The 13,425-nt window shown below is 38.1% G+C and overlaps 1 non-coding gene across 1 annotated transcript; it reads right to left on the reverse strand.

Moving 5' to 3' along the window:
* Positions 1-9,305: 9,305 nt before the first annotated feature.
* LOC130978225 (small nucleolar RNA R71) lies at positions 9,306-9,413 on the reverse strand. The gene has a single exon (XR_009085880.1). It is a non-coding gene; the product is annotated as a small nucleolar RNA R71 (small nucleolar RNA).
* Between the last annotated feature and the right edge of the window lie 4,012 nt (positions 9,414-13,425).

The raw sequence follows: 13,425 nt of genomic DNA on the forward strand, positions 1-13,425 counted from the left end.
AAGAAGAAGAAGAAAAAGAAGGTGGGAATTATGCGTGGGTGCGACTCAGTAATGGGAGAAGGGACCGTGACGGGTGGGACCCAAAAGAGTTGTGAGTGGGACCCTTTAAGTACTGTGAATTGGAGAAGAATAAAGAAAATAAAGAAGCTTTCAGCTTAGGGTGAGACCGTGAGAGTGAGGAAAATATTTTCACCTGAAACTCAATCGGGGTGTTGTTTACAATGGATCTTTCATTTAGGGACCATTCGTGGTCTTTGACTATTGTCATCATTGGATTGGAAAATAATTTTAGTTAGTAAGAGGGATGGCTGGATGGGTATTGTGTAATGGAGGGTGTAGCATAAGAAATAAGAGCTGAGCACATCGTATGATCGTAAAGCTATTAAACTCATATTGTACTCTTGTCGACTTGTAGCTGTGAAAACGTGGGTACTTTTTTGAGAGAAAAAATGATTTTGAGTAGATTTGTTGAGTTAACAAGCAAGTTATCCAAACAAGTACGGTAAGAACTCGTAAACACATTGAACTCCTCTAATTAAAGCATAAGCACTGAAGTTGGATTAATGATTTAAAATTTGGTGGTTTCTCCCAAATCCGTGCATGTTCGAAGGTGATTAATCTTGCTTATGTGTCATTCGATTATTGGATCGTGTCTTGTCTTCAAATTGACCGTGTGCTATACCGTGTATGCTGTATTGAAGTTTATAACACTATGTGGTAGGTACCGTATAATTTGTATTTCTTTTGTATTTTAAAAATTTATCATCAAGGATAACGATTAACGAAATGAATTTTAGAGTAGGATCTCATTAATTAACCTTGTTAAGCTGTGAATCGGGTTAGTCCGATCTCTTTACATTCGGTCCATCTAAACTTGTGATTTGCGAATTAATGAGTCGGGTATGTCTTATGTTCTTGTCTGAGTAAACAGGATGTTATTCGGTTCTTAGCAGTTGGTATCGAACTGTTATTTTTAATTCCGAACTAGTGGTTTGAATGTCCGAATTTTTTGTCTAGGAGATATATATTACGTTGCAGAAAGAATGAAAAAGAAGAAGTATACTTGCAAAAAGTATTTTGATATTTAAGTTAGTATTATGTATTTAGTATGTATAAATTCTGAAGATATAATGTCTTATTTTTTGTATGTGAAATTAGACACTAACAATTATATATTTTGTAATTATTTTCATTGAAGAGTAATAATATCATATAAAAACGTAAAGTGTACGTTTTTGTATAAAGCTAATTTATAGCGTTCGAATGAATTGTAACGTCTGGGCCGAGTTATAACGTATAAATCCGATTTATGACTATTTTGATTGGGTTGTAACGGTCATATTATAGCTCTCAAGTTTGATATGTTGTCATTTTAATAAAGCAGGTTGAGCTTATTGAAGGTTGAGCTAAAATTCGACAAATATAATGGGTATGGAGCCCCCAGTTCAACATACTTTATTGAAATAAAAAAAGTTTAATAACTAATTGTTTAATTAAATAAAGACTGAGATAGAATTAATGATATCTTTGAACAGTTGTACTTTACTTTTGCACTTACCAATAATATTTGAGCTGTCTGTTTTTATTGGATCTGACGGTTGGGGCTTTGGGTTGGAACTCAAATAGTTTTTTACTTTGCATGTTGAATTAAATTTGGAATCCAAATAGTTGACATAGATTTCGTTTCCTCTCCTACCAAAACGTGTTGGAAAAAGGATTGATAAAGATATGAACAAAAGAGGTACGCCCTTTCTACTGTCTTTTCTGTGTCGCTTTCTTTCTCCGCATCTCTTGTGTTATAGAAATGGGTAATAAAAAGGTGAAAAGGATCAACCGTTAGTAGAAGATGGTACGTATGAGTGGGTTAGTGATGATGTAAAGGTACGGTGGTCGCTGTTTGTAGATAAAGACAGTGTGAGTGAGATAGATGTGGGTAAAATTGTCAGGGTGGGTTCTGGAGTTCGTGTCGAGTTACTGCCATGTTCTAGATCTGATCGCGTGTTTCATAGGAGGAGTGATTTTGAGTTTTTCTTCATGCATAGTTGTGTTCTTGAAGAATTGCGTGTAAAACTTCCATTTACTGAATTTGAATATTCTGTTCTCAAACAATTGAACTGTGCACCATCACAGCTTCATCCTAATGGATGGGCGTTCCTGCGATGTTTTGAAATTCTGCTTGATTTTTTAGAGTTCAAACCTTCTTTGGAATTGTTCTTTTCGTTGTTTCAAGCAAAAAGAATTTGAAAAGGTGATTCGGTTAATTTAAACAGTACTCCTGGATTTTCTATTTTTAAACTGTATAAGTCTTCCTTCAAAGACTTCAAAAATATGTTTTTAAAGGTGAAGAGTGTCGAGGATTTGTTTCCCTTTTATTAGGATGAAAATCTCGCTGAAAAATTTTCTCTATTTTGGTCCTCTCAACCCCAACATATTCTTGATCCTGAGGGGATTAGTGCGAGAAATGAGTGCATAATTAAGTTTTTGTAGAAGTTGTGAATAAGACGAACTTGATATCAGTGTTTGACTTGCTTCCTTGGGAGGATAATAAGCAATTTGTATTTGAATATTTGGATAAGATTTTGTTGAATTGTTGTCGATACAAGGGAGAGATGTTTGTGTGGTTTTCGTCTAATTTTCCTTTATGTGTTTAAACAGGTGGGAAGTATCCAGGAGTGTCTACTACAAGCTTTAGGGCTCGCTTTAAAAGTAAAAAACTTAGAAAAAGAATATTCATCCTCCAAACCGAAGAAAGTCGGTGTTGAGGGCGAGGTGAATCATCCTTGGCATGGACGAAGAAAAGTTATCTTAAAGAAGAGAAAGTCTGATGTTGTTGATCTTGATGGCTCTAAAGGTGTTTATGAGAGAGGGAGGGAGATACCTCTTGAAGAGCTCATCTCTTTTGTCGATCAAAAGAGGTTACATGGTTTTGCTGAGGAGGCATATGAGTCTTCACTTTGGGGTAAGGATTTTCCATATATGGTCATTGCGGATGAATTTGGTCAGTCATCAGTGGATAAGGTTTTGGCTTAAGAGGTTGGGGACATAGCTATCGATAAGGGTGAGTACAGGTCGGTTTGATTCGTGTTTATGGTAAAATTAGAACCAAACCGATCAAAATATAATTGGTTTGGTTTGATTCGGATTTGCATTTTTTTGTACATGTACCCGAACCAAATCAAACCGATTAAGAACGGATTGGTTCGGTTCGAGTAATTGGGTACCTGATGACTTTCAAATTCATAAAAAAAGGTTTAATTACTCTATTAGTTCCTATAGTTTTGTGAAATTTTCAATTAGGTCCCTATACTTTTTTCTTTTTAATTGAGTCCCTACACTAAATTTTTTTTTCAATTAAGTCATTCTTAGTAGTAACTGGCTTAATTTTATAGGGACCCAACTAAAAAAAAAAGAATTAGTATAGGGACCTAAATAAAAGAAAAAAAAGTATAGGGACCCAATTAAAAAAAATTGGTGCAATGACTCCATTAAAAGGAAAAAAAGTATAGGGACCTAATTGAAAATTTTGTAAAACTATAGGGACCAACAGAGTAATTAAACCTAAAAAAACCACATTTTTATCTTAAAAATTCAACAAGTACAATAAACATGTAACATCAATAGAAATAATCCAAACATGTTAAACACCAAATACATTAAAAACTAAGCTCACTAAAATCCAAATATGTTAATAATGAATAATCATTGTCTAATGGAAAAGTCATATATATATTTATTTATTTTTATTTAATTAACATATAATCGGGTTCGTGGGTTGGTTCGAGCTCCGCACCCCCAAAACCGGTACCCGAACCACATCACTAACAAAAGTCATTGGTTTGGTTCGGGTTCAGACGAGTAATCGGGTACCCGCTACCCGTGCTCACCCCTAGCTATCGACCAGTTTATGCAGGTATTGGTTTGTGGTTTGTTGTATGTATTTTTTGTCGCTATGTTGATTGATTTTTTTTAGATGGTCGGTTTGCGGATGGCTAGTTTGGGTCATAGTCAAGAAATTAAACATAAGAAGTTGTTGGGCTTATCTGAGGAGTCAAGTAGACTGGGTGAAGAGTTAAACTCGAAAAAGAATTTGATTGTCGAGCTTGAGGCAAAGTTAGTTGAGAAAGAGAAAGAGTTGAAAGTTGTGAAGGATAACTATGAGAAGAAGTCCGAGTTGTTGAAGAAAAGAGATGCTGACCTATCTAGTAATAGTGAAGATGAAGGATTTGGAGAAGGGAAAACAAGCTGAAATCTTGGATGCTTTCGTGGAGGGTTTTGAGCGCGTTGTTCTGAAGGCTAAGTTCTTAGTACCAGACAAAGATCTGTCTCAAATGGATCCTGGGAAGATAGTCCGTGACGGATCCTTAGTTGAAGATGAAGAAGCAATGGAGGAGGGGATGATAATTTAGATCATGATGTATGACTTTGTAGTTTTTATCTTGAACTTTGTTTTACCAACCTTTTAGGATGATAATGACTATTTATAGTTTGCCAAGTTTGATTTTGGCTTCTGTTTGATTGTTTGGATTTTATATTTGTTTAGAAAATTTGAGATTTGAACTTATTTGTTGATTTGGCATGTGAGGAACAATGCATGAGTATTCTCTGCTTTTGATAGTGTGATTGTGAGTATTTGATTTATGACTATTGTTCATGATAGTAAGAGATCGGTTCCCACAAATGTTGTCATGAGTGGGTTATTTTAAAGTTTGTGTTTATCATAGTTGATTGAATAAGATTGTATGACTCAAATAATTGGTCGTCGTTTGTGAATTGCTATATCTCGGAGGGATATAGATCAATTTAAAGAAAGAGAATAGTAATGAAACATATAGTATTATAATATTAACCTTTTGTTGTACAAAGGTGCAGGTAGGCTGGCCTCATTAAAACCTCTCCAAGCAAAATTCTTTTGAGAAAAAATCTTGTAAGTAGAAAAAAGAGTACCTGCCTGGCCCTAACTTTTAACTATAATAGAGCTTTAAAGATGAGATATTCCATGTGTTGGGTATAGTAGTACCATCGAGATGCTCACCTAGTGTGGTTTGTAACCACACTGATCCCAGTACCGGGACTTGTTCACCTGAGAATCCGACCAAATCTCCAATGAAAGGTTGGAGTATATTGTTGCTTAGCTTCATTTTCTGGAATGTAGAATAGAAGAGAACGTCGTCACTACTTCTAAGATCTAGTAGTACTTTTTGTACCAAAAGGTCTCCCAGCTGGATGGAAATCACAACTGGGTCGTCCAGATTTGTGGTGTTTATGTTGAAGTTGGATGCCTGGAATGTCATTTGTGGAAAATGAGGAAATGTGTGGGCTTCATTTACAGTGCCTTCTACCGATAACATAGTTTGGTACGTACATTTTCGAGCCGAGCTTGTTGCTCCTCCTCCTGTAAAACCTCCAGAAATACAGTTAATAATTTCCCGTGATTGATCAGGGTAACTATGAGTGGTTTTCTCTTTTTCTTGTGAAAGTTGTCCTATGGAGGTGAGGTCGGCAAAGGATATACTGCGCTTCTGTATAGTCCCGCCGTGTATTTGTCTAGGTAGCTAATGAGCGGATAATTTATACGCTTTTTGGCATTGTTTTTAGTATGTTTTAGTTAGTTTTTATTATATTTTTATTAGTTTTTAGTTAAAATTCACTTTTCTGGACTTTACTATGAGTTTGTTTGTTTTTCTGTGATTTCAGGTATTTTCTGGCTGAAATTGAGGGACCTGAGCAAAAATCTAATTCAGAGGCTGAAAAGGACTGCAGATGCTATTGGATTCTGACCTCCCTGCACTCAAAGTAGATTTTCTGGAGCTACAGAAGTCCAATTGGCGCGCTCTTAATTGCGTTGGAAAGTAGACATCTTGGGCTTTCCAGCAATGTATAATAGTCCATATTTTGTCCGAGATTTAATGGCCCAAACAGCCGTTCCAAGTCAGCTCAAGAATTCTGGCGTTAAACGCCGGAACTGGCACAAGAATGGGAGTTAAACGCCCAAACTGGCACAAAAGCTGTCGTTTAACTCCAAGAAAAGTCTCTACACATGAAAGCTTCAATGCTCAGCCCAAGCACACACCAAGTGGGCCCGGAAGTGGATTTTTATGTCATTTACTCATTTCTGTAAACCCTAAGCTACTAGTTCTCTATAAATAGGACCTTTTACTATTGTATGTTCATGGGGGTAGCTATCTTTGAGTAGTCTTATGCTATCTTAGATCATGGGGCTGGCCTCACGGCCATGCCTAGACTTTGTTCTTATGTATTTTTCAACGGTGGAGTTTCTACACACCATAGATTAAGGTGTGGAGCTCTGCTGTACCTCGAGTATTAATGCAATTACTATTGTTCTTCTATTCAATTCAGCTTATTCTTGCTCTAAGATATTCATTTTCACCCAAGAACATGATGAATGTGATGATTATGTGACGCTCATCATCATTCTCACCTATGAACGCGTGCCTGACAACCACTTCCGTTCTACATGCAAACAAGGCTTGAATGTTTATCTCTTGGATCCCTTAATCGGAATCTTCGTGGTATAAGCTAGAATTGATGGCGGCATTCAAGAGAATCCGGAAGGTCTAAACCTTGTCTGTGGTATTTTGAGTAGGATTCAAGGATTGAATGACTGTGACGAGCTTCAAACTCGCGATTGTGGGGCGTTAGTGACAGACGCAAAAGAATCACTGGATTCTATTCCGACATGATCGAGAACCGACAGATGAATAGCCGTGCTGTGACAGAGTGCGTTGAACATTTTCACTGAGAGGACGGGACTGTAGCCATTGACAATGGTGATGCCCAACATACAGCTTGCCATGGAAAGGAGTAAGAAGGATTGGATGAAGACAGTAGGAAAGCAGAGAGACGGAAGGGACAAAGCATCTCCATACGCTTATCTGAAATTCTCACCAATGAATTACATAAGTATCTCTATCTTTATTTTATGATTTATTCATCTTTTAATTATCAATCCTCCATAACCATTTGAATCCGCCTGACTGAGATTTACAAGATGACCATAGCTTGCTTCATACCAACAATCTCCGTGGGATCGACCCTTACTCGCGTAAGGTTTATTACTTGGACGACCCAGTGCACTTGCTGGTTAGTTGTGCGAAGTTGTGATAAAGAGTTGAGATTGCAATTGAGCGTACCATGTTGATGGCGCCATTGATGATCATAATTCTGCGCACCAAGTTTTTGGCGCCGTTGCCGGGGATTGTTTGAGTTTGGACAACTGACGGTTCATCTTGTTGCTTAGATTAGGTATTTTTCTTCAGAACTTTTAAGAATGAATTCTAGAGTTTCAAGGTGATGTTTTCATCATCACCAAAGCTGATTGATTCTCATCAATTTAGCTCTTGAATGTAATGTCCTGCTGAAGCTTGGTTAGCCATGTCTAATTTCTTTAGACTAAAGCTTTAGACTAACATTGCATGATTCCTGGAATTCTTATTAACAATTTTGAATCTCATTATTTTCTTTTCCACTCAATTTTCAAAAAATCCAAAAAAATTATAAAATCCTAAAATCAAAAATATTTTTATGTTTCTTGTTTGAGTCTAGTGTCTCATTTTAAGTTTGGTGTCAATTGCATGTCTTTATTTTTCTAATTTTTGAAAATTACATGCATTATGTTCTTCATTGATCTTCAAGTTGTTCTTGATGATTTCATTGCTCTGATCTTTAAATTCTCTTGTCTTGAGTGTTTTGTTGTTTCTCATATGCATTCTCAATTTGTTAGTAATATACAAACTTCTAAGTTTGGTGTCTTGCATGCATTGTTTATTTGATTTTAGTTGCATTTTGATTATTCCTCATCATTAAAAATTTCAAAAAAAAATTTTGTGTGTCTTTTCAAGTCAATAATACAGAGAATTGAAGATTCAGAACATACAGCAGAGGAATTACACAGAAAAAGCTGGGCGTTCAAAACGCCCAGTGAGGAAGGAAAACTGGCGTTTAAACGCCAGCCAGGGTGCCTGGTTGGGCGTTTAACGCCCAAAAGGGTAGAGTTTTGGGCGTTAAACACCAAAATGGATACCATTCTGGGCGTTTAACGCCAGGATGGCTCAAGAGGGAAGATTTTGTTTTTAATGAAAATTTTTCAAGTTTTCAAAATTTTTCAAAATCAAATCTTTTTCAAATCATATCTTTTCAATCATATATTTTCAAAATAAATTTCTTTCCATTTTAAAAAAATACTTGCTAACAATTAATGATTTGATTCAACATTTCAATTATGTTGCCTTTTCTGTTGAGAAATGTTTAATGTCTGAATCATATCTTTTAAATTTCTTGTTAGCCAAGTCATTAATTTTCAAAATCAAATCTTTTTAAATTGTTTTTCAAATCATATCTTCTCAATCATATCTTTTTAAAACTATATCTTTTCAATCATATCTGTTTATCACATTTTTTTCAAAATTAATTTTTCAATCATATCTTTTTTATTTCTAATTTCAAAATCTTTTTCAATTTCACTTAATTTATTTCCCAATCTTAGTTTTCGAAAATCAATTACCATTTTTCAAAATTTATTTTAATTAATTCACTTTAAGTTTCAAAAATTTCCTCCCCTCTTCTCACATCCTTCTATTTATGGACTAACATTCCTCCTCAATGTACAATTCGAACTCTATCTCTCTTGATAAGTTCGAATTCTTCTAACTCCTTCTTCTATTCTTCTTTTCCTCTGACACCTCAAGGAATCTCTATACTGTGACATAGAGGATTCCATACTTTCTTGTTCTCTTCTCTTTCATATGAGCAGGAGCAAAGACAAAAGCATTCTTGTTGAGGCTGACCCTGAACCTGAAAGGACCTTGAAGCGAAAGCTAAGAGAAGCTAAAGCACTACTCTCTGTAGAGGACCTAACAGAAATCTTCAAACAAGAAGAAGACATGGTAGCCGAAAACAACAACAATGCCAACAATGCAAGGAAGGTGCTTGGTGACTTTACTGCACCTACTCCCGACTTCTATGGGAGAAGCATCTCTATCCCTGCCATTGGAGCAAACAACTTTGAGCTTAAGCCTCAATTAGTTTCTCTAATGCAACAAAATTGTAAGTTCCATGGACTTCTATTGGAAGATCCTCATCAGTTTTTAGCTGAATTCTTGCAAATCTGTGACACTGTCAAGACCAATGGGGTTGACCCTGAGGTCTACAGACTTATGCTATTCCCTTTTGCTGTAAGAGACAGAGCTAGGATATGGTTGGACTCACAACCTAAAGAAAGCCTGAACTCTTGGGAAAAGCTAGTCAATGCCTTCTTGGCAAAGTTCTTTCCACCTCAAAAATTGAGTAAGCTTAGAGTGGAAGTCCAAACCTTCAGACAGAAGAAAGGTGAATCCCTCTATGAAGCTTGGGAAAGATACAAACAATTGATCAGAAAGTGTCCTTCTGACATGCTTTCTGAATGGAGCATCATAGGTATCTTCTATGATGGTCTGTCTGAACTATCCAAGATGTCATTGGATAGCTCTGCTGGAGGATCTCTTCATCTGAAGAAGACGCCTGCAGAAGCTCAAGAACTCATTGAAATGGTTGCAAATAACCAATTCATGTACACTTCTGAAAGGAATCCTGTGAACAATGGGACAAATCAGAAGAAATGAGTTCTTGAGATTGATACTCTGAATTCCATATTAGCTCAGAACAAAATATTGACTCAGCAAGTCAATATGATTTCTCAAAGTCTGTCTGGAATGCAAGCTGCACCAGGCAGTACTAAGGACGCTTCATCTGAAGAAGAAGCTTATGATCCTGAGAACCCATCAATGGAAGAGGTGAATTACATGGGAGAACCCTATGGAAACACCTATAATCCTTCATGGAGAAATCATCCAAATCTCTCATGGAAGGATCAACAGAGACCTCAACAAGGTTTCAACAACAATAATAGTGGAAGAAACAGGTTTAGCAATGGCAAGCCTTTTCCATCATCTTCTCAGCAACAGACAAAGAATTCTAAGCAGAGCCACTCTGACTTAGCAACCATGGTCTCTGATCTAATTAAAACCACTCAAAGTTTCATGACTGAAACAAGGTCCTCCATTAGAAACTTGGAGGCACAAGTGGGTCAGCTGAGTAAGAAAGTTACTGAACTCCCTCCTAGTACTCTTCCAAGCAATACAGAAGAGAATCCAAAAGGAGAGTGTAATGCCATCAACATGGCTGAATTTGGAGAGGAGAAAGAGACAGTGAGCGCCACTGAGGAAGACCTCAATGGACATCCACTGACCTCCAATGAGTTCCCTAATGAGGAACCATGGGAATCTGAGGCTCACATTGAGACCATAGAGATTCCATTGGATTTACTTCTGCCATTCATGAGCTCTGATGAGTATTCTTCCTCTGAAGAGGACGAAGATGTCACTGAAGAGCAAGTTGCTAAGTACCTTGGAGCAATCATGAAGCTAAATGACAAGTTATTTGGTAATGAGACTTGGGAGGATGAACCCCCTTTGCTCACCAAAGAACTGGATAACTTGACTAAGTAGAGATTACCTCAAAAGAGACAGGACCCTGGGAAGTTCTCAATACCTTGTACCATAGGCACCATGACCTTTGAGAAGGCTCTGTGTGACCTAGGGTCAAGCATAAACCTCATGCCTCTCTCTGTAATGGAGAAGCTATGGATCTTTGAGGTGCAAGCTGCAAGAATCTCACTAGAGATGGCAGACAATTCAAGAAAACAAGCTTATGAACTTGTAGAGGATGTTCTGGTAAAGGTTGAAGACCATTACATCCCTGCTGATTTCATAGTCCTAGAGACTGGGAAATGCATGGATGAATCCATCATCCTTGGCAGACCCTTCCTAGCCACAGCAAAGGCTGTGATTGATGTTGACAGAGGAGAATTGATCATTCAAGTGAATGAAGAATCCTTTGTGTTTAAGGCTCAAGGATACCTCTCTGTAACCATGGGGAGGAAGCATGAAGAACTTCTCTCAAAACAGAGTCAAACAGAGCCCCCACAGTCAAACTCTAAGTTTGGTGTTGGGAGGCCACAACTAACTTCTAAGTTTGGTGTTGAACCCCCACATTCAAACTCTAAATTTTGGTGTTGGGAGGTTCCAACATTGCTCTGAACATCTGTGAGGCTCCATGAGAGCCCACTGTCAAGCTACTGACATTAAAGAAGCGCTTGTTGGGAGGCAACCCAATGTTATATTTATCTATTTTCCTTTGTTATTTTATATTTTTTATAGGTTGATGATCATGGGAAGTCACAAAATCAATTGAAAAATCAAAGAGAGCATGAAAAACAGAAAGAAAAACTGCACACCCTGGACGAAAATTTGCTGGCGTTTAAACGCCAGTGAAGATAGCAAAATGTGTGTTTAACGCCCAGTCTGGCACCATTCTGGGCGTTTAACGCCAGAAAGGGGCACCAGACTGGCGTTTAACGCCAGGAATGGGCACCAAGCTGGCATTAAACGCCAGAAATGGGCAACAGCCCGGCGTTTAACGCCAGGATTGGCAGAAGGAGCATTTTTGCTCGCCACTTAGTGCAGGGATGAATTATCCTTGACACCTCAGGATCTGTGGACCTCACAAGATCCCCACCTACCCCACCACTCTCTCTCTTCTTCACCATTCACCAATCACCTCAACACCTCTTTCCCAAAAACCCCTCACCTATCAAATCCCACCATTCTCTTCACCACTCACATCCATCCTTCATAAAACCCCACCTACCTCACCATTCAAATTCAAACCACTTTCCCTCCCAAACCCACCAATACATGACCGAACCCTACCCCTCTCTCCACCCCTATATAAACCCATCTTCACCCCCTCATTTTCACACAACCTAAACACTACTTCTCCCCCTTGGCCGAACAACAAAGCCCTCTCCATCTCCTCTATTTCTTCTTCTTCTACTCTCTTCTTTCTTCTTTTGCTCGAGGACGAGCAAACCTTCTAAATTTGGTGTGGTAAAAGTGTTGCTTTTTGTTTTTCCATAACCATTTATGGCACCTAAGGCCGGAGAAACCTCGAGAAAGAGGAAAGGGAAGGCAAAAGCTTCCACCTTTGAGTCATGGGAGATGGATAGATTCATCTCAAGGGTGCATCAAGACCACTTCTATGAAGTTGTGGCCGTGAAGAAGGTGATCCCCGAGGTCCCTTTCAAACTCAAAAAGAGTGAATATCCGGAGATCCAACATGAGATCCAAAGAAGAGGTTGGGAAGCTCTTACCAACCCAATTCCACAAGTCGGAATCTTAATGGTTCAAGAGTTCTATGCCAATGCATGGATCACCAAGAACTATGATCAAAGTGTAAACCCGGACCCAGAGAATTGGCTTACAATGGTTCGGGGGAAATGCTTAGATTTTAGTCTGGAAAATGTAAGGTTGGCATTCAACTTGCCCATGATGCAAGAAGATGAACACCCTTACACTAGAAGGGTCAACTTTGATCAAAGGTTGGACCAAGTCCTCAAAGACATTTGTGAAGAGGGCGCTCAATGGAAGAGAGATTCAAGAGGGAAGCCGGTTCAACTGAGAAGGCATGACCTCAAGCCCGTGGCTAGGGGATGGTTGGAGTTTATCCAACGCTCAATCATTCCCACTAGCAACCGGTCCGAAGTTACTATAGACCGGGCTATCATGATTCATAGCATCATGATTGGAGAGGAAGTAGAAGTTCATGAGGCTATATCCCAAGAACTTTATAAGGTGGCGGACAAGTCCTCTACCTTGGCAAGGTTAGCCTTCCCTCATCTCATTTGTCACCTCTGTAATTCAGTTGGAATTAACATAGAGGGAGACATCCTCATTGATGAGGACAAGCCCATCACTAAGAAGAGGATGGAGCAAACAAGAGATCCCACTCATCATGAAATCCCTGAGATGCCTCAAGGGATGCACTTTCCTCCACAAAACTACTGGGAGCAAATCAACACCTCCCTAGGAGAATTGAGTTCCAACATGGGACAACTAAGGGTGGAGCACCAAGAACATTCCATCCTCCTCCATGAAATTAGAGAAGATCAAAGAATCATGAGAGAGGAGCAACAAAGGCAAGGAAGAGACATTGAGGAGCTCAAGCACTCCATAAGATCTTCAAAAGGAAGAACAAGCCGCCATCACTAAGGTGGACCCGTTCTTTAATCTCCTTGTTCTTTATTTTTCTGTTTTTCGAAAAATTATGCTTTATGTTTTATTTATGTTTGTGTCTTACCTTAAAGTTATGAATGTCCTATGAATCTATCACCTTTCTTAAATGAAAAATGTTCTTAATTAAAAAAGAGAAGAATTGCATGAATTTCGAATTTTATAACAGATTAATTATTTTGATGTGGTGGCAAAACTTTGACTTCTGAATGTATGCTTGAACAGTGCATATGTCTTTTGAATTTGTTGTTCATGAATGTTGGCTCTTGAAAGAATGATGAAAAAAGGAGACATGTTACTA

This window comes from Arachis stenosperma, chromosome 4, assembly GCF_014773155.1.
Source record: "Arachis stenosperma cultivar V10309 chromosome 4, arast.V10309.gnm1.PFL2, whole genome shotgun sequence".
NCBI classification, from domain to species: Eukaryota; Viridiplantae; Streptophyta; class Magnoliopsida; order Fabales; family Fabaceae; genus Arachis; species Arachis stenosperma.